General features: G+C 34.1%; 1 protein-coding gene across 2 annotated transcripts in view; it reads right to left on the reverse strand.

Annotated features, from left to right (window-relative positions):
* LOC106868055 (uncharacterized) overlaps positions 1-27500 on the reverse strand; it is a 617273-nt gene that overhangs the window by 271033 nt on the left and 318740 nt on the right. The gene's annotated exons all lie outside the window — the stretch shown is intronic.

A 27500-nucleotide genomic window follows, 5' to 3' on the forward strand; every position in this document is an offset into this window, starting at 1 on the left:
TCTGACTTTCCATCCACGACCTCTCAGATGACTATTCAATCCCATTGCAGATTTGCATGGTTTGAAGCATAGGAGACATACTGAAGTTATAACTCACTGTGCGCTTCCAGCTGATTAGATCACAGGTCGCCATTCGTCCATCGCTATACTTACACATATACGTACACACACACACACACACACACACACACACACACACACACACACACGCTCACATACACACACGCATGGAAACAAACGCAGAGTAAGAACGAAAAAAAGATAGTTATTTTCTGTCAGACGGTGAATTGCCTGTGTTATGATCACATGGTGTGAAAAGGGAGAAGGTGTTCTCTTATGTCGGAAAACAATAGCGTTCAGGTATTCACGTTCATACCTGTCAAAATGTAATGAAAATTACTAAGTACTATATGGTATAAATTCTCGCTATACAATGTGCACTTAATGGATTATAGTTTTTACTCTACTGCAAAAATATTTGTAAATGATATAAAAAATGAGGCAAGGTTTATCTATTTAATCGGCTAGAGGCCGCTCAGATAAGAAGTTGTTTTTAGGTATGCTTATATAACAATAAATTAGAATATATCAAAACAATTTAAAATATGAGAAAAGCAAGGAAAATAAGATACGATAAAATCTTACAGTTAAATTTAAAATTATTTGATTAATAGAATTAAATAGCATATGACTAATTCGGTAAGATATTTGGAGAGATGTAGTAACTGTGCTGCCGAAGAGATAAGATTTCTAGTTTACGTTAATGACATTTTAACGTTCGCACCGTTAAAAACTTAAGGTGAGCTTTTTTCTATATAGTAACTCCAAGTAGTTTTTATGAATAGTAAAACGAAGGAAATAAAACTTACAAGCTGTCTTAAATATGATAAATTATAAGTTATTTACCAATTGTTACTGAAAGCAATTTGAGTTATGTAGAAAAGAAATATTATTGAATTTAAGGATGTTTTGTCTGGCATGAGAATTTTACAACTGATGTGAAACTTAGACAATATACAAGCGTTAAAAAGTAGGAAAATACCTGTTTTTCGTAAAAAGAAATCTCAAAAATCAAGTCTAATTAATTGATATTTGGACCGCAAAAAGGATATTTATAAAAAAATAGATGACTTTTTAAAATGTGAAAGTAGGAAAATACAAAAATCCTCTAATTCCTGAAGAGTTATATATAAAAGAAAACCTGTTTACAAATATGATAGCTATATTAAGATGTGCAAATTGCCACACACTACAGGTAATTAATTACATAAAAAAATCCTGTCCAGGAAAATGCTTGTAGTAAATTGTATATACCACACGCATACATATATATGCATGTACACACAAACACTCCTGTCTTATATGCATGTACTTATGTGCGTATGAATTTCATGTATCATGTATCTTCTATCTTTTACTTGTTACAGTCATTTGGCTGCGGCCATGCTTCAACACCACCTTAGAAAATATTTACTCGAATGAATCGACCTCAGAACTTATTTTTGTAAAACATGGTGCTTATTCTATCGCTTTTTGTTTGCCGAGCCGCTAATTTACGGGGAAGTAAACCCGTCATCACCGGTTGTCAAGCGGTGATAGAGAATCAGGTACAGGCAGAAAGTCACACACAGTCACACGCACACACGCATGCGTGCACGCACGCACGCACGCACACACACACAAACACACACACGCGCACACACACACACACAAACACACACGCACGCACACGCACACACACACACACACACACACACACACACACACACACACACACACACACACACACATGTAGGCTTTGCTTTTGTGTTTCCATCTACCAAGCCAACACACAAGGCTTTAGTTGACTCGTGGCTATAGTATAAGGCACTTGTCCAAGGTGCCACGGAGTGGATATAAGTTGACCAGATGATTAAAGTGATGTGAGAGAATAGATGTTTATTACATTAGTTGACATCTGTTTCATAATCTGTGTTAGTAACATCAGCGACGTTGCATTATTCATCACACTCACACACACACACATATATATGACTAGGAGGCCGGATTTATTTAATGTTTATATGCATCCACTACCGTTTGCATATTCTTGACTTATATTAATGACTATACATATGCATACGCACACGGACGCACACATGTACACACGCGCACACACATACACACAGGCACAAACATAGACAGATACACATAGGTGAGAGTGTGTGCTTGTGTTTCTCTATTTATATATAATGTTGTGTATACTTATATTCGCGTTTATGTCTGTGTGAGTTTGCTGTCCTCTGCATTTTATTATTTCTCTTTCTCTTTCTTCCACCTCTTGAATTTCCATCTTCTATTTTTTTTATCGCCTCACACACATATGTGCATGTCCATATGCATACATACAAAAGCAGATGTAGACCCACTCACATTTATAAACACATACAAACACACAGAGCTACACATTTTCTGTTCCCAACTGTTTTACTTCGTACGCCCAACAAATCTACGTATCTTCACATCTCTCCCTGTACGTGTGATCGTACGAGTTTGCTTGTCTACGCGTGAGTGTGTGCGCCCGCGAGCGTGTGTGAGTGTGTGCATGCTTGTGTGTCCGTATCAGTTTACATGCTAAAAGATGTTCTGTGCCTGTGTTTCGCTGTCAGTAACCATCCTCTCCCAGTGGAGGCGCAATGGCCCAGTGGTTAGGGCAGCGGTCTCGCGGTCATAGGAACGCGGTTTCGATTCCCAGACTGGGCGTTGTGAGTGTTTATTGAGCGAAAACACCTAAAGCTCCACCAGGCTCCGGCAGGGGATGGTGGCGAACCCTGCTGTACTCTTTCACCACAACTTTCTCTCACTCTTACTTCCTGTTTCTGTTGTGCTTGTAATTCAAAGGGTCAGCCTTGTCACACTGTGTCACACTGAATATCCCCGAGAATTACGTTAAGGGTACACGTGTCTGTGGATTGCTCAGCCACTTGCACGTTAATTTCACGAGCAGGCTGTTCCGTTGATCGGATCAACTGGAACCCTCGTCGTCGTAAGCGACGGATGCCAACAACAACAACAACAACCATCCTCTCCCACTGTTTCCTTCTTACAACAACCACCCTACCTCACTTTCGCACAACCATCTCCACTACGTCCACCTTTACCGTCTTTCTAGCATAAACACCAATACCAAAACAATCCATTCTCTTTCTCAACACGCTTCGTGTCTTATTGTCACTAACCGCTACTCAGTAATATTTTATGCATCATCATTATCGCTATGTTTTCTTACTCACCTTGATATTGTGTATACCACTACTTACTCCATCACCAGAACTCACCGTTTTGGTATGCATCTATTATTGTACATATATTCTTATTCTCCCACGCAGTTCTATATTTAAGCATTCAGTTTCCGATGAAACTCCGCTTGCGAAGACGTGTTGAGGCAAGTGAAATCGAAATTGAACTAAATTCGACGACTGGTACCCATGCCAACGTTGCCTCCTTCATTAGACACGAAACTCGGCTTGCGAAGACCTGTTGGGGCAAGCGAAGGCGGAATCGTGATGGCACCTGTGCCCAGTGTCGCCTTCCTGGCACTTGTGCCGATGGCACGTGTAAAGACATTCGAGCGAGATCGTTGCCAGTGCCGTTGGACTGGCTCTTGTGCAGGTGGCACGTAAAATACACCATTTTGAGCGTGGCCATTGCCAGTACCGTCTGACTGGCCTTAGTGCATGTGGCACGTAAAAGCACATACTACACTCTCGGAGTGGTTGGCGTTAGGAAGGGCATCCAGCCGTAGAAACTCTGCCAAATCAGATTGGAGCCTGGTGTAGCCATCTGGTTCACCAGTCCTCAGTCAAATCGTCCAACCCATGCTAGCATGGAAGGCGGACGTTAAACGATGAGGATGATGATGATGATATATGTATAAACATACATATATTTATGCTTACATAGGATTCATAAAGAATCAAGGCATAGGAACTCATAGTGCGCCACCGATTGGCTAGACAGTATCACTCAGATCAGACTGAAATAATCCATTGTTTGTTTTAAACAACGATGAATACCAGTCACAGTTGATTTCTAATTCGCAATTCAAAATGTTTACAAGTAATTCAACCAATAATAGAATGCTTGAGTAACGTACAGCAATAATAGTAAAAAACAAAACGACAGGTTGTAAATTCTTTCGCTGAGAATCTTTATCTAAAGCAAGCACAATACAGTATTATGGATTACGACATACATTATGTAATTTCTCACGCTCATCACGCATTATTTAAAATGTAGTTAAACAAAGACTTGTGAAGCAATCTATTCATTACCAAGCAAGTGAAGTCATAATCAAAGTTACCAATGTAAAAAAAAAACAGATAACGTGGGTGTGATATGAGACTGACAATCAAAAACCCAGTAGAAGAATGGGGGGAAGCAAATATAACATACAATTACAGATTAAGATAAAAGAAATTATAGTGAGTTTCATGCAGAGAATTGGCGTCTAGGAATAAATTAACATCCATTGACCTATACAAAGTGGATATTTATAGTGGCTTAAAAAGAGCTATTTTTCATTTATTTAATTATTTCAGTTATACCTACATATGTATGCACAAAAATTTATACACTCACACACATATACACAAGTTTGAAATTCAAAAACCTGTTCTAAATGTAATGTGGTCATTCTATTTTAAGTTCAATCGACTTTTGAAGAACATCACATGGAAAATGTTCATATGTATGTATGTATGTATGTATGTATGTATGTATGTATGTATGTATGTATGTGTATCTCTCTCTCTCTCTCTATATATATATATATATATATGTGTGTGTGTGTGTGTGTGTGTGTGTGTGTGTGTGTGTGTGTGTGCGGAGGCGCGTGGCTTAGTGGTTAGGGTGTCAGCATCATGATCGCAAGATTGTGGTTTTCGATTCCTGGACCGGGTGACGCGTTGTGTTCTTGAGCAAAACACGTCACTTCACGTTGCTCCAGTCCACTCAGCTGGCAAAAATGAGTAACGCTGCGATGGACTGGCGTCCCGTCCAGCTGGGGAACACATACGCCAATGAAACCGGGCCCATGAGCCTGGCTAGGCTTTAAAAGGCGCATTTATTTAATTTTATATATATATATATATCAGAGGCGACTCCAGATCATCAGCGTCACACGGGCTCATCACGTTTGAACAATTGTGAAGAGCGCTTCACACGAAACCAATGGTTACGTTGTTAACCAACAAATAAGAAATATTTATCCACCAATGTGGTGATGAGCACTCATTCCCACTGTTTGTTATCAGCGTATGTATGTACGTATTATGTATGTATATGTGTGTGTTTGTATTGTGTGTGTATATATATATATATTTATATATATATATATATATATATATATATATGCATATATATGTGTGTGTGTGTGTGTGTGTGCTTGTGTGTGTATACAGATATACATATATATATGTAAGTTTGGGCGTATATATATATATATATATAAGTTAAAAAAAAACAATAACAAAAAAAACAACAAAGTGAGGACGTGATACGGATAGTGTTATTGGACGCTCAGGAAAGGAAAGAGAGAGTGTATGACGTTTCGGGCGTAGCCTTTCGTCGGAAAGATGGAAAGTTCGGAGAATGGAAGAACGGAGAAAGAGGAAAATGGTACCGGTGCCCACGAGGTTACATTGTGAGGTTACATATATATATATATATATATATATATATATATATATATATATATATATATATATATATATGTATATATGTATATGTATGCGTGTATATACATACATGAGTGCATGTTATATGTAGGTATAACTGAAATGAATAAAGGTTAAACATTTCCTTTTGGTCCATTTATGAATGACTGCCCTCTTTCTTCCAACTTAAATCTGTAATCGTATATTTCCTTCCACTCATCGTTCTAGTCAGTTTTTGATTGTTAGTTTCTTAATACGCACGCGTTATTTTTTAATGTAGGTAACTTTGACTATCAACTGATTTACTTCGAAATGAATATATTACTTCAAAAATGTTTAACATTGTTTTAAACAATGCTTGATGATGCCCAGATGAAAGCACACTACTGCATCTATGAAATCCTTCCTCATCTCCATTACTTTTCCGATCTCGCACCATCTGACTCGCACCTCTTTCCAACCATGAAGTTTTTTTTGATGGGGAAGCACTTTTCGGATGATGATGAACTTATTTCCGAGGTAAAGTCTTGACTCCAGACGCAACCTAACGACTTCTACAGACGAGATCCTCGCAGCTGCATAAAGTGATGGGAGAAGCGTGTCATCATTGGTGGTGGCTAATAATTATGCCAAGTTTCGTTTATCTCAGTCTTTCGAAAGTGTGCCAGGGGGAATGTTTAATGTACACCCCTCCTCTGTGTGTATTTATATATATATATATATATATATATATTACAAATTAAAAGGGTAAATGATTATCAATTTATTAATTAATAAATCAATTAACAATTAACAATTCTTACCAAGCCCATCGGTATGAAAGCACCATTATTGGTGGAGAACTTATTTAAAAGCTCATATATATTTATAAATATAATTAAGGGATCAGCAAATATTTGCTTCACCATATACCGAAGTTCAGAAATAGCAGCTAAAAAAGCTGAGAATCCCACAGATAGCATCACTTGTAACTCACAAAGGCAAAAACAAGAAGGTTTCTTGTTTTTGCCTTTGTGAGTTACAAGTGATGCTATCTGTGGGATTCTCAGCTTTTTTAGCTGCTATTTCTGAACTTCGGTATATGGTGAAGCAAATATTTGCTGATCCCTTAATTATATTTATATTTATATATATATATATATATATATATATATATATATATATACATACATGTATATATATATATATATATATATATATATATATATATATATATATATATATATATATATATATGTATATATGTATGTATATATATATATATATATATATATATATATATATATATATATATATATATATATATATATATATGTATATATGTATATATATATATATATATATATATATATATATATATATATATATATATATATATATATATATATATATATATATATGTAATCACTCACATATATGTATATGGAATCACACATATACAGATCCTTTGCTAGAAACGTATATTTTACGCTTTGGTGTTTCACGAAGGTGTAATCCGTTTAAAAGAATTTACCGATAGATAAAAATGAAGCTTGTAAAACGAGTATATGTTAAAATGTGACCGAAAATTAGAAGGTTATGTGTAGTTATTAATTCGTGTGATATTGAGCTACAATTATTTGAGAAAACTTTGAAGTATATTACTACAGTGAAATTTCAAAATCAAACATACAATACATAATACAATCAAAATCAAATACACAGCACAATATATCACTTCAAAGGAAAGCATACGTAATATATCATTTTAAAGGAAAGTTAAAAAGCAAGGTTATCAGATATCCACAAACTAAAGCAGAAATAGGAAAAAGAGATGTGGCTTTCCAGACGGAGTAAAGAGATATCCCATATATCTGTATATGTGTGTGAATATATGTTTGTTATGGTAGTAAATAGTAAATGATAATAATAAATGTGTAACTAATATACATATGAAGGTAACTAATATACGTATGTACGAACTAACTTTTACAAATCACGCAGTTGCGAAATGTAAAGCAGAAAAATAGGCAAGTAAACAAACGTGAAGAGTGAAAGAAAGACAGAAATCAGGTTACAGAAAAGAAGGTCATTCGTTTAATCTGTGATGAAAAATTGGTCTTGGTTCTCAGGTTATTTTATTTGGGCCGAAGATGAATGTAAAACAAAAATTGCTGACAGATATGTCACTTACACATGTTAGCAATTATTGTAACTTGACTTATAAAAATACACTAGATTTTCAAATTTCTGGTTTGTATTATATTTTTTATGCCTAGAATGAAACAAGCGCAAGCTGTAACCACAAGACAACGAGAAGCCTTTACATGACCACTCGTTTTGGTAAATATAACAACCAAAAGGAGCTCCAGTTACAAACTGATGTTTCAAGAGGTAGTAGCCTCTACTCTAATCGATCACGTATTTGCTTGAGAAGATTTGGATTAAATAAGAACAACGTTAAAGCTGAAAAGTACATGTTTGACAAATGTGAAATTAAAATTTGGGCATAGTCACCAGCGTTAGCTTGAGACACTTAATTTTCGATTACGTGAGTAAAGATTCTTTCCTTCTGAAATATCCTCGGGTCAAATCGAAACTTCTACGTGAAACTGAGTTAGAGAGAAACTGTGTAGAAGACCGTTGCATTGTAAAGTATTTTTGGTGGTCGATCTATTCTGCTGACCAGCTAAACACTGTGACCTAGCATATAAGTAAAGGCATTTGTGTACTTTTAACGGTGTCCATTATGTTGTAAGCTTTCAGATCAGATGTTCGAGGATGAGATTTCCGCTCTGAGGATAATTCGATACCTTCACACAATTTCCTTCTCACTTCTGCCAGAGACAGCAAATTTAAAAGACATTGCTGTGCCTTGATAAAGTCATATACCAAATTGTAGATCATACAAGAGACTCAAAAGGTAATATTTTAAAATTGTGTCACAAGGCCAGCAATTTCTGGGGAGGGAGTAAGTCGCCTAGTGCTCGACTGGTACTTATTTTATCGAATCCTAAAGGATGAAAGGCAAAGTCGGCGTTCTCGGAATTTCAACTCACAACGTACAATGGATGAAATTCCGCTAAGCATTTTGCCCGGCATACTAACGATTCTACCACCTTATCCACAATAGTTAATATTATTATTATTTGACTAAATTTTCTATGTTTACCTAAATTTTGGTCACCTTATCAAAAAGACCCTAGCATCAAACTGGCAGATTCTTCATCTCACATCAACAAAACACTTATGAGTTTGGAGCTAAGGTTCAAAGATAAGAATCATCGTATTTATAACACTAACATTTGCAATATTATGTTAGAAACACATTACGGTGCCTACTAGCTGACATTTCAGCTATTCATTTACGAGAATATTCTCCTCTAAATGTATCGGTGAACAAGTAACTTGCTACCAGAAAATAATGTTGTTATATGTCAATTTCAGAGCATTTTTTTGTTATTTTTCTATTAATTGAATTGACCTGACACTCATGATGATAAATTTAGCCATATTTTTTTCCCCTCTATAGCATTCAAATTTTTGTAATAAACATAGTGAGAAAAAAATGTATTGTCTATACAAACACATTTATATTTATGGAAATCGGTCGTTTTCTGTGTTATCATTAGGAAAGATTGACACTCCTTTCATGTCTCATTATATTGTGTGATGTTAGGTTTGTATGCTACTTTCTGATTAATCCGACACGTTTACCGTATTTGCAAACACGCGCACACGCACGCACACACATACATAAAAATATGTTCACATGTATAAGTACGTGTATGTATATATGTGTGTGCATGTGTATAAATATATATGTATATATACATATATATGTATGCATATATATGTATATATATATATATATATATATATGTACGTATGTGGGTGGGTGTGTACTTTTGTATAACAAGTGCCTCTGGTTTTGAAGAACTCGCGTTGCAATCACAGTTAATAAAAGATTGCACACACATCCACACTCATAAATCAATGTATATGAATCTCTCTCTCACCTTCTCTCTCACACCTTCTCTCTCTCACTCTGTCTGTCTGTTTGTCTGTCTGTCTGTCTGTCTGTCTCTCTCTCTCTCTATATATATGTATGTGTACATACATATATGCAAGTATGTATATGTATGTATACATGTGCACACACATATATGTATATAAATGCGTGTACGTGTATGTATGTGGCAGATTTATCATAAAGCTATACTCAATATATTGATCAAAGTGATGTACATCTTGATTGGCACTCCTGTAGTTGAAATTTTAATATCGTTCTTGGTGTTACGATTATAATTGGCTCTGTTTTTATATCTTTATTCAGCTTAAGTAAATACTGCACTTAGACTATCCTATTGTCATATTGAATGTGCTTTGATATCGACCGTTTAAATGACTAGAGTTTATATCTAGAGTCGCTACAAAAGATTTTCCTATTTCTTATCTTGTATCCTCCGCCGCCTTACTCCCATCATGTCTTTCCCGGCAAGAATTACATTTCTAGCCGTGAAAGAGTTTTATTGAATAAGGGATCGGTAATTTCAGTTTTTCCTTGACTATTAGTTAAAATGCGCTGAATTATTCGGAAATAGATAGTTTTACTTTTGTTACGTAAATGAAATGAGTGGAGTAAACTGTTTTGCATGAACGAAAATGTAAAAAACAAAATGTTACTGAAGTAATCATAAAGCATTGATGTTCTTCAAAGTTTACTTCTTTTTGTGATTGACAGATAGATGCTTGCCACGAAAATTACATCTGACAAAAATATAATCGGTCCAAGAGAAACAGGTTACACATTTTGCTGTATGTTTGTTAGGTACATTCATACACTGTTGGGCGTAGTTTACTTGAGTGTGTTCACTATCCAGTTTCTATCCTTGGTTTGGAAAAATTTTACCTCTCTTTCATGCGATACTCTTTGGGAAGGCATAAATATAACAGCTTAGCGTTTAAATTTCGTAAACTTTACACGCTTAATTTAGCCGTTAAACTTGGATCAGTTTCTGTTAGTCTTAATTTATTAATAGGATGCTACTGATACTATCTTAGTGTATCGTATAGATACTTTGTTCTATCGCAAACAGGATTCATCAACAAAGAAGAAGAGCTGGAGAATAAGCAGCGTCCGTATCTAGGAAAACATAACGAATCTATGGATACTATATTTAATGAAAGCACACCAGAAAGAAGTGCATGTATTCTCTAGATATTTGGTGTAGTCGGATGACGCATAGACTAACTTTAAATACTTACCGGGGTTGCTAAAATAGTTAACGGTTAATTACTATGTTATATTCAACTGCCTCTTCCTTTCCCCAGTGCACTGTGTTTATGTTCAAACCCTTGTTTAAAGGGGTGGATGACCGCCCCCGCCCCAGGTAAATGTAGGTTTCCATCTTTTTGGAGTCACTAAAATAAATATTTGTATAATATTGGTTTTCGATATGTTCTACAGTTCATCTGAAATTTCAGGCTTTTTGCTTATGTGAGAAACTTTATTTATTATGTTCAAAGAGATAATGAACAGCAGAATCGGTAGACCAGTTATAAAGCGGACAATGGACTGCAGAAGCGGTTGACCATTTACGTGCTCGCTTTAAATTACAACAGGATCGATTTTGACTTTCTTCTCACCTACTCTTGGGCTAGATAAAATGAGTAGTAGTCAAGTAATGAGATTCATTATATTGACTATACCCGTTGCGTACGAATTTGTGTTTGTTTATATGAGAATTTACTATTTTGAAGTAGTTTAACAGATACTCAACATTAGCAGTGTTCAGTGGAGTATGAGAGAAAAGCAAACACAGAATAAAATTGGGAAAGTCAGTATTTGAATAGAATCACTGAGACAATAGTTAGCTTTAGAGAAGGATATCAAATAAAAATAAAACACGCAGATTCAACTACTTCTGAAAATTAATCTGCGTATGCAAATCAAAGAAAAATAAACACCCAACAAAGATATAAAAAATACCCGGATAAAAAAGATGGCCTTCAAATAAGAAAACTTATTTCACTTCTATGGGTTATAGTATTAATTAAAAGGGATCAAAATTTTGTAAAAATATGTTATAAATAATTTGGAAAGGGGTGATCTGTGGTGGAAGTCAATAGAATGAAACTTGGGCGCGAGTCTAGGCATGAAGGACCTAGATTAGGTTGTCTGAATATAGATGTACGTTACGTTTTATGATCTGAAACACTGACTCTGGGATAAGACATTGGCAATGTGTTTAAGTATTGTATCTGTAGATGTATGTTAAGCATGTAACACCAAGCTCTACTAAAGATAAAACTGCAGCATGATTATCTAACGAGGGAACACCTGCGCAATCGCTCCTTATAAAAATTAAAGCAGATGATCACAGTTTAAATATTTGATTTTAAGTGTCCTTAATCAAGGTTGATCATCACTACCTCTGCCACGAACGCTATCAGGAAGAAGTAGAAGAAGAACAACAAGAACACACATCTATGTATTTATTGACCGTATATACAGTAAAAGACCGTATCGTTGAACTTCGATGTTATGAACGAATAACTATATATTCCAAATTCTCAATTGGTGTGAATTAAAATGTACTTTATATTTTGCCAAATATACGCTGTACTTGAAACCTTTTTTTAACGTAAACATGACGGCTTCAATGTAATAGCTATTCAGTTTCTATTTTAATCCACTGGTTAATACCTAAAACTTCAGTTCTGACAAAACTCTTCTTTCACGCTATCAAAGTCTATTATGTTCATGGTAAGGTCAATTTTATGTCGTAAACATTGATTTTACAGTCGAGTAGTCTTTGTTAGCGGATTGAGAAAAAATCCGGTGATTATGGTGTAAATGTTAGCCTAACCTTTTCTTCTGCTAAGTTTTCTTGAAAAGGTTCAGCAATTGATATCTTACAAATCATCAATTTGATAAAAGTCAAGATTTCAGTAATATATTGTGCTGAAGTATCTTTTACATAAATATGTTATTTTAAGTTTATTGACTGTTTTCAGACAAATGATACAATTATTACTCATAAAAGCATCTAAGTTATCCACTCCCAAACAAGGATATTATATTTCTTGGTTCTTAAATATGTAACAACGTTCCATATGCTCTTTAGAGTGATGAAAAATAAACAGTAACTGAGTATTGTACTTGAACTTCTGATATGGATTTTATATTGACGTTATTTTGGGTGGACACAACATAGGTTGATCGAAAAGGATTTCCTTTTAGAAACTTATTGACATTACTTGTATACGAGATTTACTCTATAAACTCTGCCCAATTCTTTCTCTCTCTCTCTCTCTTTTTTAAAAAATAAACAGCATTTGATACTGCTAGCCGGTTTCGAGTCCCATTCGAAACCAACCAGTAACTTTACTGAAATATAGAGAAGGCGTAAATATTACATTTATTATTAATTCCCTTCATATTGTGGTTTTTTGACAGAACAATAAATCATTATTGCTAGTTATTTCAGGATATTAAAGTGAAGGAAAGCTAGAGTAATTGGGATCAACATTTTGCAATATTTAGCTTAGACACTCTGAGACAGTTTATTCTCGGGGTTGATTTCCCCCTTTTTTTCTTTGGAGTATCGTCTAGAATGATTTCGCATTTCCCCTACCTCTGGATTTGCATTTAATATTTAAATTTATTTTCAGAATATCACTTAACACTTTCATTTACAAATTACTTTGTAATGTAAGAATAACCTTTTATTCAAGTCTGTGACAGATTATTCAGTGTACGGCTATAGTATCCAACTTTATTGCAGGGAAAAATGTGTAAACATTTATTTCATGATTTGTATTTATGTTTTAATATATAAGTATTGTAAGAGGCTTCGTTGAAATAATTTTTGAAAAAGCAAATTTTATTTAATTTGAAAATTATCTTCTTAATAATCAGAATTTATGAACATATAAGCATTAGTTGAGCATTATGATATAAAGGATACGGCATAGTTAACTGTCGAGTACAAAAAATAGATAGACTTACTCCAGTTAGTAATTAGAGCCCCTGTTTGATGATTTAGCATGTAAATCATATAAGGGGGAACAACTTCCACTACTTGAAAGGGTTGTGTGTTACAAAATTTGTAGATATATACACAAACACACATAGCGTACTATATATGTTGCTATCCAATTCTAAAGCGGCGAAGCTAGTTATGAGGAAGTCGCATAATATGTCTTGTGGCATTCGTTCTTGTTCTGAGTTCAAATTCGGTCATCCTAAACTTTGCCTTTTGGCTTCCATACATTTTGGGGTATGAGCTCTGCGAAAGGTTGAGCTTTTTTATCTGGAAGAAGTTAGTTATGATTAAATTAGCTCCACCAGATTTATATCTCCAAGATATGCCGTGGGTCTCTATACTGCCCCTATGTCTTTATAAAGAGTTGAAAGTATGAGGTAAATCAAGACATAATATACATGAGAATAATTACCTCTCATTTCTTCAAAGCTTAAAATGCATATAAAATTATTTATAATAGGCATCTTCTCTTGTTGGAGGATAATTATTGATAAGGGAACCTAGAAAATCTCACTATAAATTATATTACTATAAATTTTATTATGCTTTTGTTTCATTATACTTATCACATCATTATAAGAGTTCACTAGTTAATCTATTTCAGCAGCGGTATATGTTTATTTCCACATGTACTAAATTCACGATTGATAAATCTGTTTCACTGATTTCCACTGTATAAATACATTTACGCAAATGCATGACATCTAGAAACTGTAAGGGAAACACAATATTATTAATATATCAAAAACCATCAGAAAAATTTCCTATTCTGTGCTGCGAAGGTGGTACATTTTGGGGCTTTGGTATTAATACTTCAAAATCATATTCATGAACTGATCACAGATGGTAAGAGAAAACACAATTGATACACTTTGTAACATTCATAAAAGCGCCACGCAGTGCCTGAAAAAAAAAAACAAATACAATGGATAGAGACTCACTTGATCAAAAAACATATATGACTGATAACATTTTGAATAGATTATGTTTTGTCTACTAAACTATTCAAAATGACATTAAATTACACAAAGCCTCTTTTGAAGACGGGAAGCTGTGCAAACATCATATATACAATATCATATTAAGTGGAGATACACAGCTTTGTTTTATAGCATTTTCTTTTGAAGCCGTATTGTGTGAAGACGTTTATTGGTAATGGACATTCTTTTTTTTTATCTTTTATAGTCGACTTTTTTGAAGTTTCATACTGCGGAATTTTCGAAAGCGGAAGTGTTAAATAGAAACATTAATATAAACATTTAACTGTTTTGACTTTCGTTCATTCTGTTGATTCAATTAGTAAACCAACATTAAGCGAAGCTAAGTGATATGTAAATGTAAGTTCTAATCCGTCAATGAAATGCATTTAATATTCTTAATGATGTAGTAACGGTGTCTATCACATGGAAATTAATGCCTACCTATTCCCAAATTAAACAAAAGGACTATGCCTTCCTCAGATCACGTGAAGAGAGAACAGTCCGAGACTAGTTATTTATTCATTACAAGTAATTTCCTATTTATATACTTATTAGACAATCATAATGCAACAGACTTTTAGCTATTATATCCATAATGCATCAAACTATTAGCTATTATATTCTCTTCATAATGCATCAAAACTCTTGTAGACACCAATTAGGAATCTATTCTATGATCACCTCTGAGTTGTATGTGTGTATGCATAGATATAAATACGTGTATACAATATTGATATTCATACATACCACACATACATACACAAATACACAGATACGCGCACATATGCATACACACACACACATATATATATCTGTATAAATATTGTCGAGGGATTTCGGTCACTCTTCTCCAAAATAGGCCAATAACCTAGATATTTAATTTTGTAGATCAGTTAAATATAAAACACGGGGTTGACAGAATTGGGCTAGATACAGAATTGGAGTAAAAACAGAATTGGGGGTAAAAACAGAAGTGGGATAGATCGTACGTTTTCGAATCGTCTTTCATAATTCATAGGTAGAGATTTTCTGGGGTCAATTTAATAGACAATTCACCTGACACAAAAATAATTATTTTTGCTGTCTTGTACCAATACTAGAAATCGATATTTTTATTCCCACAATCACCCAGTATTAATTATTTATATTACAGATTTTACAGCTGCAATGCTTTAGTCGGTCATCTTTTCAGATTTGTCACAGTAAATTCTTTGAAAACAAATTTCTTTAAAAACAGAAAAACTAGAAAAAGATATTCAAAACATGTAAAAAATACCACAAAACACACCATGTATGACTTAATCTATAGGAAAACAAAGCTCAGATTTAAAAGATTTAACAACTTTCTATTCATAGCTGAATTTCCTAAAAGCTTTTTGCATTCTTCGGAGATTATGTGTCGTATCCTAAAAATAACAGAACAGCAACGAGTCAACAAGCAATCCTCTACACGGTTGTTTTACATGCTAGAAATAGCATTACAGTGTTCCTCAAAATGACTCTTTAGATAACAAAGATTTAGACAGTTCTATATTGAAGGGATGAGGAATTATGTACATTATTTACAATTGACGGATATTTGTCCTCATCTTGTTTGTTGTTAACACAACGTTTCGGCTGATACACCTTCCAGCCTTTATCAGGTGTCTTGCGGAAATTTCGAACGTGGGTTCTCATTCCTAAGGTATTTTTCGAAGTTGTTGTTGTTATTATTATTAATGTTATTATTATTATTGTTATTATTGTTGTTGTTGTTGTTGTTGTTATTATTATTATTATTATTATTGTTATTATTATTATTATTATTATTATTATTATTCAGGTCACTGCCTGAAATCGAACTCGGAATCTTGGGGTTATAGTAGCCCGCGCTCTTAACCCCAAGATTCCAAGTTCGATTTCAGGCAGTGACCTGAATAATAATAATAATAATAATAATAATAATAATAATAATTACATCGAAAAAACCTTAGGAATGAGAACCCAGGTTCGAAATTTCCCCATGTCTCCTGATGAAGGCTGGAGAGTATATTAGCCGAAACTTTGTGTTAACAACAAACAAGATGACAAATATCTGTCAAATGTAAAGTATATAGTTTTAGATGTCCAGGAGTTGCGCACATGCAAAACGCTGGATATGACACTACAGAGAACCTCACACATATTACATAAGGCATGTATAAAAAGCCAATGCAAAACTAATACTAAACAATGCACGTATTCGCGTTACATAGATGTGGGTATAGTTATGCGCTAAAAGCACGCAACAAGACGAAACCTGCTGGAACTACTACTTTTACTACCAATACCACATACTCTACTACTACTACCATCACCAATTGTTGTTGTTGTTGTTTATATTATTATTATTATTTAAGGCGGCGAGCTGGAAGAATCGTTAGCGCACCGGGAGAAATGCTTAGTGGTATTTCGTCTGCTGCTACTTGCTGAGTTCAAATTCCACCGAGATCGACTTTGCCTTTCATCCTTTCGGGATCGATTAAATAAGTACTGGGGTTGATGTAATCGACTTAATCCCTTCTTCAAAAATTAAGGCCTTGTGCCTCCAGTAGAAAGAATTATTATTATTACTGAAGGCGGTGAACTGACAGAACCGTTAACACGCTGGACGAAATACTTACTGGTATTTCTCGCATCGCTTCGTTCTCAGTTCGATTTTGCCTTTCATCCTTTCGGGGTCGGTAAATTAAGTACCAGTTACGTATTGGGGTTGATCTAATCGATTGGCCACTTTCCCAAAATTTCGGGTCTTGTGCCTAGAATAGAAAGGATTATTTAAGGCGGCGAGCTGACAGAAACGTTAGCAAGCTGGACGAAATGCTTAGTGGCATTTCCCGCGTCGCTACGTTCTGAGTTCAAATTAGGCCGAGGTCGACTTTGCTTTTCATCCTTTCGGGGCCGATAAATTAAGTACAAGCGGCATGCTTAGCGGTATTTCGCCCGTCTTTACGTTCTGAGTTCCCATTCCACCGGTGTCGACTCTACGTTTTATCCTTCGGTGGTTGAAGTAATCGACTTACCACCTCCTCCGAAATCGCTGGCCTTGTACCAAAATCTGAAATCATTATTATTATTACTATTACTAGGTCGTTTTTCGTCGCTACGCTGCCGGTAAAAATATTTGTTAATCATACGCATACCTTCATAAATTGTTTAAAGTCAAAGAGATACAGCCAGTTAAGAGTGAAAGTATTCTTTTGTAGTCTGTGTTGCGTTGCGTTGACATATTCGCATTTTTATATTCCCGCGTTTCAAATCAAAGCTGGTTACCTACTATGATGATAATGCTACCATTCTATTTAGCTTTCACACACACACACACACACACACACACACACACACACACACACACACACGCACAGACACACACACACACACACACTCTCTCTCTCTTCTTCTGTCTCTTTTGCCGTCTTTCTCAACAACAACTTTCTGAAAGCTTGGGAAGAAGTTGCAGGGACAGGAATGAAATATCTTCATGTAATATAGCACAAAACTATTATTATTATTATTATTTGTATTTTGAAAGTTTTTCCATTTCTTTTAGAGAAACGTTGTCATCTGCTGGTATTGATACATCAATTAGAAAGCATTTTTTTTCTTCATGATCTTTGACAACTATATCTGGTCTATTTGCCTTAATTTCTCTATCTGTGTGTATTGGCATATCCCAGAGTATGGTTGCTTTCTCGTTTTCTGTGACCTTTTCTGGCGTGTGTTTATACCATCTTTTTTCTGTTGTTATTCCATAGTGTTGGCATAGCTTCCAGTGTATATAGGTCCCAGCTCTGTCGTGTCTGTGAATATATTCCTTCTTAGCCAGGACTGGGCAGCCAGAGATAATATGATTTATTGTTTCGTGTCTATCTCCACATATTCTACAGTTACTTGTTATATTTCTTTTCATTATGTGTTTTTGGTAATTTCTGGTGGGGAGGCTCTGGTCTTGTGCAGCAATTAAAAAGCCTTCAGTCTCTGCTTTGAGTCCTGAGCTTCTCAGCCATTGCTGGGATTTTTCTTTGTCTATTTCTTTCGCATTTAGTTTAGCCCAGTATTTACCATGTATATTATTATTATTATTATTATTATTATTATTATTATTATTATTATTATTATTATTATTATTATCATCAAGGCGGTGAGCTGACAGAATCGTTAGCACGCCGGGCGAAATGCTTAGCCATCTTTCGCCTACCGCTACGCTCTAAGTTCAAATTCCACCGAGGTCGGGTCAACCTTTCATCCTTTCAGGGTCAATAAGTCAAGTACCAGTTGAGTACTGGGTCAATGTGATCGACTGTACCCCTCCCCGCGAAATCCAGGCCTTGTGCTTATAGTAGAAATGATTATTATTATTATTATTATTATTATTATTATTATTATTATTATTATTATTATTATTATTATTATTCGCCGAGGTCGACTTCGCCTTTCATCCTTTCAGGGTCGAGAAACTAAGTACCAGTTACGCACAGAGGTCGATCTAATCGACTATCCCCCAAATTTCAGGCCGAGTACCAATAATAGAAAGGGTTATTATTATTATCATTACTTCCATTTCACTTCTTACAGCTCTCGATTTCACTAGCTCCGATTACTTTGTAAACGTGGACAGCAACCCGTTGTCAGTGGTCTGACAGCATTTCTTCTCACGATAATTAACACCCGAAAACCTTTCATCCTTTCATGGTTGAATAAATACGTACCTGTTCAACACTGGGGTCGACATAATTGACTTAGATCCCTTCCCAAAATCACTGGATTTGTGCAAAAATTTAAAATCATTTTTACTTATTTGCTAAACGTAACTGATTCTACTCTAATTTTGCTCTTTGGAGACGTTCGATGAGGATTTCTCGTCAATCATCACATGCCATTCAGTTTACTTGCTAGTCGGACCTAGTGTTGAACAGGTACGTATTTATTCAACCATGAAAGGATGAAATGTTTTTCGGGTGTTAATTATCGTGAGAAGAAATGCTAGTCGGACCTATGACATATTTCGTTCAGGAAACAAGGAGTTCAGTTCTCAGTACATAGGTCTCTGTCTATATGACATTTATGCTGACTACATCAGTGATGAGTATAGAAATGCACAAAGGTGGGAAAAAAGCAAAATGATTGATAAAGCTGAATTTAAACATAGAAATCAGAGAATTAGTACAAAACCTCCCGTTCAGATACTTAGGAATAAGTGAAACTGATCAGATATAACATAGAGAAAAGACGGAGTGTATTAAGAAGGAATTAGAAAATTAGATAACAGGAAAAGTCTAACTAATAGATGTTGAACTCAGTGGGAAGAGAGATTTATAAGTACACCAGGTAATGCCACAGTCATAACGTAAGGATTTAGTATATCCATAAGTAGATAAAGTGAATAGAAGAACCTAGATAGAACGTGTAGAAATATACCTATACAGCAGAAAGTAAAGAAAGACTGAATACAAAACAAAAAAAAAATCTCATAGTAGTGATGATATGTCTCAAACCCACACTAAAAAAAAAAAAAAGTACTACAACTTAAAAATAAAAAAGAGGGTTATTAGTTTAATAATATAAAATTATGGAAATAGAAAACCTTCCTCTATACATACACAATCGATTAAGTACAAATAAAAAGCTAACTATACAGAAAAAAGTTTTAAATAGAGATCAAGGGCAAAAGGAAAAAGATATAGAAAAACGGAAGAGCAAAAATATTAAAGATAATGCATTTCCAGGTATTTCAAGACGCATCTAAGAAGACGGGAGTTAGAAACAAAACATGTAAAGGCTCAAATGCTGTGGACTAAAAACAGAAATGAAAGACTTTATTTTAGCTTTGCAAAATTAATTTAGAAAAATATATCAATAAAATAACGAAACAAACGGCTGGTAACCAATTAAAACGAAAAAAGGTTATGGCAAGTAATTTCACCTGCTGGCTGCCGTTCTCCAATCAAATGCATTTTAACTCGTATCCATTAGTAGAGATACATAGTTGTCTACAAGACATCTAGTAGCTTACTTACAAGTCCAGTAGGATTTAACCTACGAAGAACAGTTTAATATTTAAAGAAATTATCGCATGTGTCTTTTTTATTTGTATGGTATGTTTTTATGTAATATATATTTTATAATTTTCCGATAAAGGAGCGGGTGATTTTATAGTGTCAGTGTTGTTTTAACATGATTAAGATAATAGATATCATTTCTTCAACCCACCATAAGCTATTAATGAAGCTAAGAAACAATAAACATGTTTGAAATTCATTCTTTGGTGTCTGTTATTAGATGCAATTCTGAAATGAAGATTGTAGAGAAAGTCTCAGTTAATTAACTTAATTAACTTAAATATTTCAATTTTAATTAACTTGTTTATTTTGAGAATTTAAAAATTTCGTTTCCAAAATATCTGTAGGAAACATTTTAATATTTAACTGTAAATTATACATTTGTTATATATATATATATATATATATATATATATATATATATATATATATATATATATATATATGTGTGTGCGTGTGTGTGTGTGTGTGTGTGTGTGTGTGAGTGTGTGTGTGAATGTATATGTATATATATATATTTATACATAATGCACACACATATACATGTATGTATGTATATGCATTTAAGTATAATGTGCACGACTTCTATAGAGAAAAAGAAAGACTATCATTGCTGAGAGTTGTTATATATTCATAACAGAATAGCATAGGTTGCTCAATAACAGATTTTTAAAATGTAAGATCATAAATTTTAGTTAATGATAATTAGGGATTGGCAAATTGTTCTCTTGATACTCTAATTATGATGGGTTATTTTGATTAGATTTCCATTAGAAATTGAGTAGTTGTATTCTCGTTCATGCACAGTTTTAACAGTAATATTTAAACAATACTCATATAATGCTGTACATATGTATGCATGTATATATATTCGCATACACACACACATTACACACATATTTCATACATATTTAAAGCTGCGACATACTAATTGGTGTTAACACCAATGTAGCTAATTGCTTTTAGATATTGCCTTAAACTGAACTATAAAAAAATATTGCTCCTTTCGTATGCCAAATGAGAAATTGTCGTCTTGAATATATATTATTAGCTCTCCCATGAATGGAATTTTTTGCGGTCCTCAACAAAAATAATGCCTGCGATCTTATAACACGTAGCAAAGACTTAACATGTGTGTAAATGCATCATCATCCGATTGCTTCTCTTTTCAGACCATTACGTATAGCATTTAAATCGTAGTGCTGAATCATTCTTTATTTGGTTATGTGGGCCATAAATTCTTAAGTGAGAACTAACAAAAATTCAGTCACAACAGTATCGGCAACATCAAGAATTTAATTTAATCACTTTGTAGAAGAATTTTAAGATAGAAAGAATCTCGAAAATGTCGGCTATAGTCCTACCTCACTCTTGAACCCCCTTTTTTTTTCATGTTTCTTCGAAATCTCTTTAGGCTTGCCTTGTCCCTAATTAATAGATATTTGAGAGCCATTGTAGTGATTGCCGTTACTGGAATCTTTCCTTTCAGAGTGTTTAATTTTAACTTCGTCCTAACTCTTGTCTACGTTAGTGACCCTATCGTCACAATAGTTTTTTTTCTCAGGAACTTACACGAATTTCTCCTTCTTTAACTCCTTTATTTTGTGTCTTGCCATTACTAAACGATCTTCCTACCAATTTAATTTATGAGCATATTCACTTATGTTCAATATTTAGGATGATATGATCAGTTGGGACTTTCGTTTAATATTGCATTGGACTTACATAATCTTTGTCTACATTTGTTCCCGTATGTAGGTTGAAATAACAATCCCACCGGTTATTGAAACGATCGTAACTGATTAATAAATACGATACCTATCTCCTCATTCCTTTGTTCATACACACACACACACGCATACACACACACACACGCACACACACATACACACCCACCCACACACACACACATACATACACAAACGTGTACGCACAAATACACTTGTATAGGTTGAGAAGTAACAACCGGAACGAGAGTTATCTTAAGTTTATTCATTAATGTCTAATGTAGGTATACACAATGACAATATCAAAGGGAATTCACGTTATCTATATATATTTTATTGGTTTAAGATCTTCTGTGCTAAGTCCCTTTTTTATATTTGTCATTGATAGAATGAGTATTTGCAGCGAAACAAGATATTTGTTTTACATTTTGTTCAGTACTACGTCAATTTATAGTCAGCCACTTGTGACTCTCCCAAATAAATTATGTCCTGCATCATTATAGTAGGTCGTGTATTGGTGCATGACAGGATCCCAGTAAAGATGAGGTAACATCTCAGTATGTATCTACAAGGAAAGTTCAATTACTTTTACGCAATATTTGAATAAGAATTAACTGAAAATGGAACGAAACCTTATCTGCAGATGCATAGATAATGAATGATATTCAGTTGTTGTATCTAGTGATCTGTTTGTTTATCCTTCCTTCAACATCAAACAAACCAAAACAAGCGCTTTTAAATGTTTTCTTTTTCAAATACACTAAGAAGAGAGGTAGTGTTATTGTATGACGTTATGCCTATACATAATTACTAATAATGATGCTTAGAAAGTTATTTATAAAAGAAATTTAATAACCTTATATGTACTAACTTATCATATGTAGTGCGTCAAAGAAATTAAATGCAATACATTAATCCGTGTTGACTTTTCAAGCTCCTCGTAGGGTTTGCGATTAATAAACTAAGATAATAAAAGCTGTTGTTAATTCGAGAGTGACCAGAACTTGCTGCTGTATCTCCTCAGGATACAGAGAAAAGCATTGTGCCAGAAAGGTTAAAAGTGGTTCAATCAGCTGTGATGTGAATTTATAAAGAAAGATTTAGCCCAGTGGATATTAATAAAAGCCGAAACATTCCCTCTTTTGCTTCCGTACATTTTATAATCCGAAAAGACTAGATATATGTTATTCTACTCTTGATTAATTTTATGTCCGATTCTCTACAACCAATCAAGTGCATCATTCTTGTTATGTAATTTACAGATTGTTAGATTAAAGTAAGTTGAGTTGCGGGAACTGTTAAAGATGGATATCATTTCAAGAAGGCTACGAAGTTATGAGCAATGTGGTGAGAATGAAGTCATTTGAAGCGATTCGACAATTACATCTCTAATTGAGAATATATAGCATGCTATAAGCAATCTTATATCATCACAATATAAAATCTTTCTTAAGATACTCATACTAGAAATCGATAACGCGGCAACCATTTGCATAACTGTCGAAAATAATAGAAGATAAGAAGTAAAAGGCGAAAGAGAATAATTGTTTCATATAGATGTAGCAAAAAGTTGTGTTGAGAGATTACAAGTAAGAAGCGAAGGAGGAACCACATGGACGAAAGGGCAAAGTAAAAGGTGAATAGATGTGATTTAAACTGCATTTTGTCACAAACAATCATTGTGTCTCTTGTTTGGGTAATACTTCAACTACCTAATGCAAGATATCAGTTTCCTTGAAATCTATTTCACAATAACGACAGTAACACACGAAAAATTTGAATTCGAACATACGTATATTATGCTTGTCTGACTGTATACATATAAATATCTATCTGTGTAGGTGGGTTGGCAGATCTCTATGATTGGCTATTTGAAAACATAACGAATTATGCAGCCACTGGGCGTGCGTTAATGACGGTTGTCAGAATATACTTAAACATATACTGTTACTAGCAGAAATATCCAGCGTTACCTGGATTTAAAAAAGACATGAAATTCGAAAATACCTTTTAGATCTCTAACATGATACATGGATTATGCAGTTCTCAACAGTAATTAGCTGAGGTACAAACTATTAATGTCAATAACATATTTTGTCTAATGTTCTCACTGTTAAAATTGTTAAAAAAAAAACAGGTAGTTCTTTGTCTTTGCAATCACCTTCAATTGTCAGTACTTATTTGAAACACATTGAACCTGAAAATGCATTAACTTGAGAAGAACTAGCCTGCAGGCACTCCTCTCCTGTTAAAAAGTACATCAACTCCATGCAAAATACATTTAAATGAGCATTCATTATAACGGCATTCCCACATGCATTCTTTTCAAGTTATTTCGATGTTACACTCGCTTGCCCTAAGCCTTATTGCACGCAAATGGAGAAAACGTTCACTGCGTATATATCGATCGCTGAACGCCAGCGTCTAACAGCTTTGGCTTTTTAATGCACAAAAAATTGAAATTATTTTTTTTCTGTGCCTCTGATTAAAATTTTCGAAAAACAAACCCAGCCACATCACTTGGAAAAAAATAATCTTTATTGAGCTGGTTTTTCGTAAAATTTCGCGCATGGGAAAAGCAGCAAAATCGCCCCTACCCACTTTGAATGGGATATTCCTATCTTAAAAAGTAATAATCGATTATCTCGGTAACCATGGGTGTTGGAGGGCAATAAAAATCTCCTGAACATGAGCTGACCATGCTGCCGCTCTGTGCTGAATTTCACGCGATTCCACTGCACCGTTCTCGATTGAATCTGCCGACACTCAATAAATCAATCAATCAATCAAGCAATCAAGAACACTGCAATTTATAGTATAGATGAACAAAGACAGATTTAAAAATTAAAACATTTCGATTCAGTATAACACATAGGAATCTCTCCTGTGGGGTCAGTATCATTTCTGAATACTTTAGCACGATTTTGAATAAAAATATAAGCCTAAAAGTCAGCATCAGATGAATAGCATATATGCTGATGACTCAGTTTGAGCAGAGTAGATTAGCATATTAATCAATCTTAACAGTCACACATGGCATCTGAACTCATTTAGCATAAATTAATCTTGTACTAAGTAAAGATAATAATGTATTCTTGATTCTCCCACAATTGCTGATCTTGTTTCAGGTAGGCCACAAATCTGAAGTATATGAATCACAGCTCCTACTAAGCCTGTCAGTATGAAACACTTACAGGAGTGTTCATGTCTTTCATAGAAATAAATTCATGACGCTTTAATAGGCAAGCGTTTTAGCATACATACACTTGTTTGTTTCAAATTAAGTGCAGCTGCGTTTATGGCGTTTATAATTATATATATCTATAGTGTTTATAAGTCCCCATATCTATGTATTAAATTCATATATAAATAACATTAATTATACATTACTTACATTATTTACAATTAACGGATATTTGTTCTCATCTTGTTTGTTGTTAACACAACGTTTCGGCTGATATACCCTCCAGCCTTCATCAGGTGTCTTGGGGAAATTTCGAACATGGGTTCTCATTCCTAAGGTATTTTTCGATGTTGTTGTAATTATCATCATTATTATTATTATTATTATTATTATTATTATTATTATTATTATTATTATTATTATTATTATTCAGGTCACTGCCTGGAATCGAACTCGGAATCTTGGGGTTAGCAGCCCGCGCTCTTAACCACTACACTATATACCCAAGGGCATATGGCGTAGTGGTTAATAATAATAATAATAATAACATCGAAAAATACCTTCGGAATGAGAACCCACGTTCGAAATTTCTCCAAGACACCTGATGAAGGCTGAAGGTATATCAGCCGAAACGTTGTGTTAACAACAAACAAGATGAGAACAAATATCCGTTAATTGTAAATAATGTAAATAATGTACATAATTCCTCATCACTTAAATATAAAACAACATTAATTATGTTTTGTAAGAGATACACGCGCAAACATACACATATTTGGTTTTAAATTTTGGTACAAGGCCAGTAATTTCAGGGAGGGTGTAAATCTATTACGTCAACTCCTGCTCAACTGGTACTTATTTTATCGACTTCGAAAGGACGAAAAGCAAAGTCGAGCTCGGTGGAACCGGAACTCAGAAATGCAGTCAGGCATTTTGCCCAGCATGCTAACGATTCTGCCAGTTTACTGCATTATACACGCATATATGAACATACTGGCAAAATCAAGGGGAATCCTGTTTCCACTAACAAATTTCAAATTCACCAATGTTGAAAATACCCAACATCAACAAGAGATATAGGCTTCGAAAGCTGAATAAGTAAATAAATAAAATCAGATATATATCATCTATGTATGTAATTTATAAACAATGAACTAAAATAAAATTTAAAAGCCATTCCCCAAATTTGTTCTGTATTTCTACACATGTAACATAGAAGATTACTGTATCTGTAGCATAATGTCGCAACCTAAGCTATTATATAAATATGTATATGCTTGAATATTGTTGATTCTAGTTATGGGTATATTACTCGACGTGCTTGGGCAGGGAAATCAATTAATGTACGAGTGAATACAACGAAAGTTTATCTGTAAATTCGAAAATAAGAGCAAATTTCAAATGTTAGCTACAGGTGTATATATAAGGCCCATTAGTAGTGGGGACGCTGTGACAAGTATACATCCACTTTAATCTAAATTACTCTGGCCTGATATGAAGTGTATGTACAATGGAATTAGGGCGGGTATTGAATCGTGGTAAAGGAACATTGAAAATGAGTTAGTAAAAGAAAAGGGAAGAGAATTAAAAATTAATAGCATCCCGGTATGTCATGTCGGTTTATATATTGCTTACCTTTAACTCCATATAGTCAAATCTTGTATTTTAATGAACAGAGGTTGCAGTAGAATTAATTGAAAACCTTTAGTAAATATTCAATTTACATTTCTATAAAATATTTCCTTTTATAAAGGTTTGTTTCTTCACATATCAACAAATCGATCGACCGAAACTTGTTGAAGTTTG

The sequence above is a fragment of the Octopus bimaculoides genome, chromosome 3 (genome assembly GCF_046866305.1).
Source record: "Octopus bimaculoides isolate indiv1 chromosome 3, ASM4686630v1, whole genome shotgun sequence".
NCBI lineage: Eukaryota > Metazoa > Mollusca > Cephalopoda > Octopoda > Octopodidae > Octopus > Octopus bimaculoides.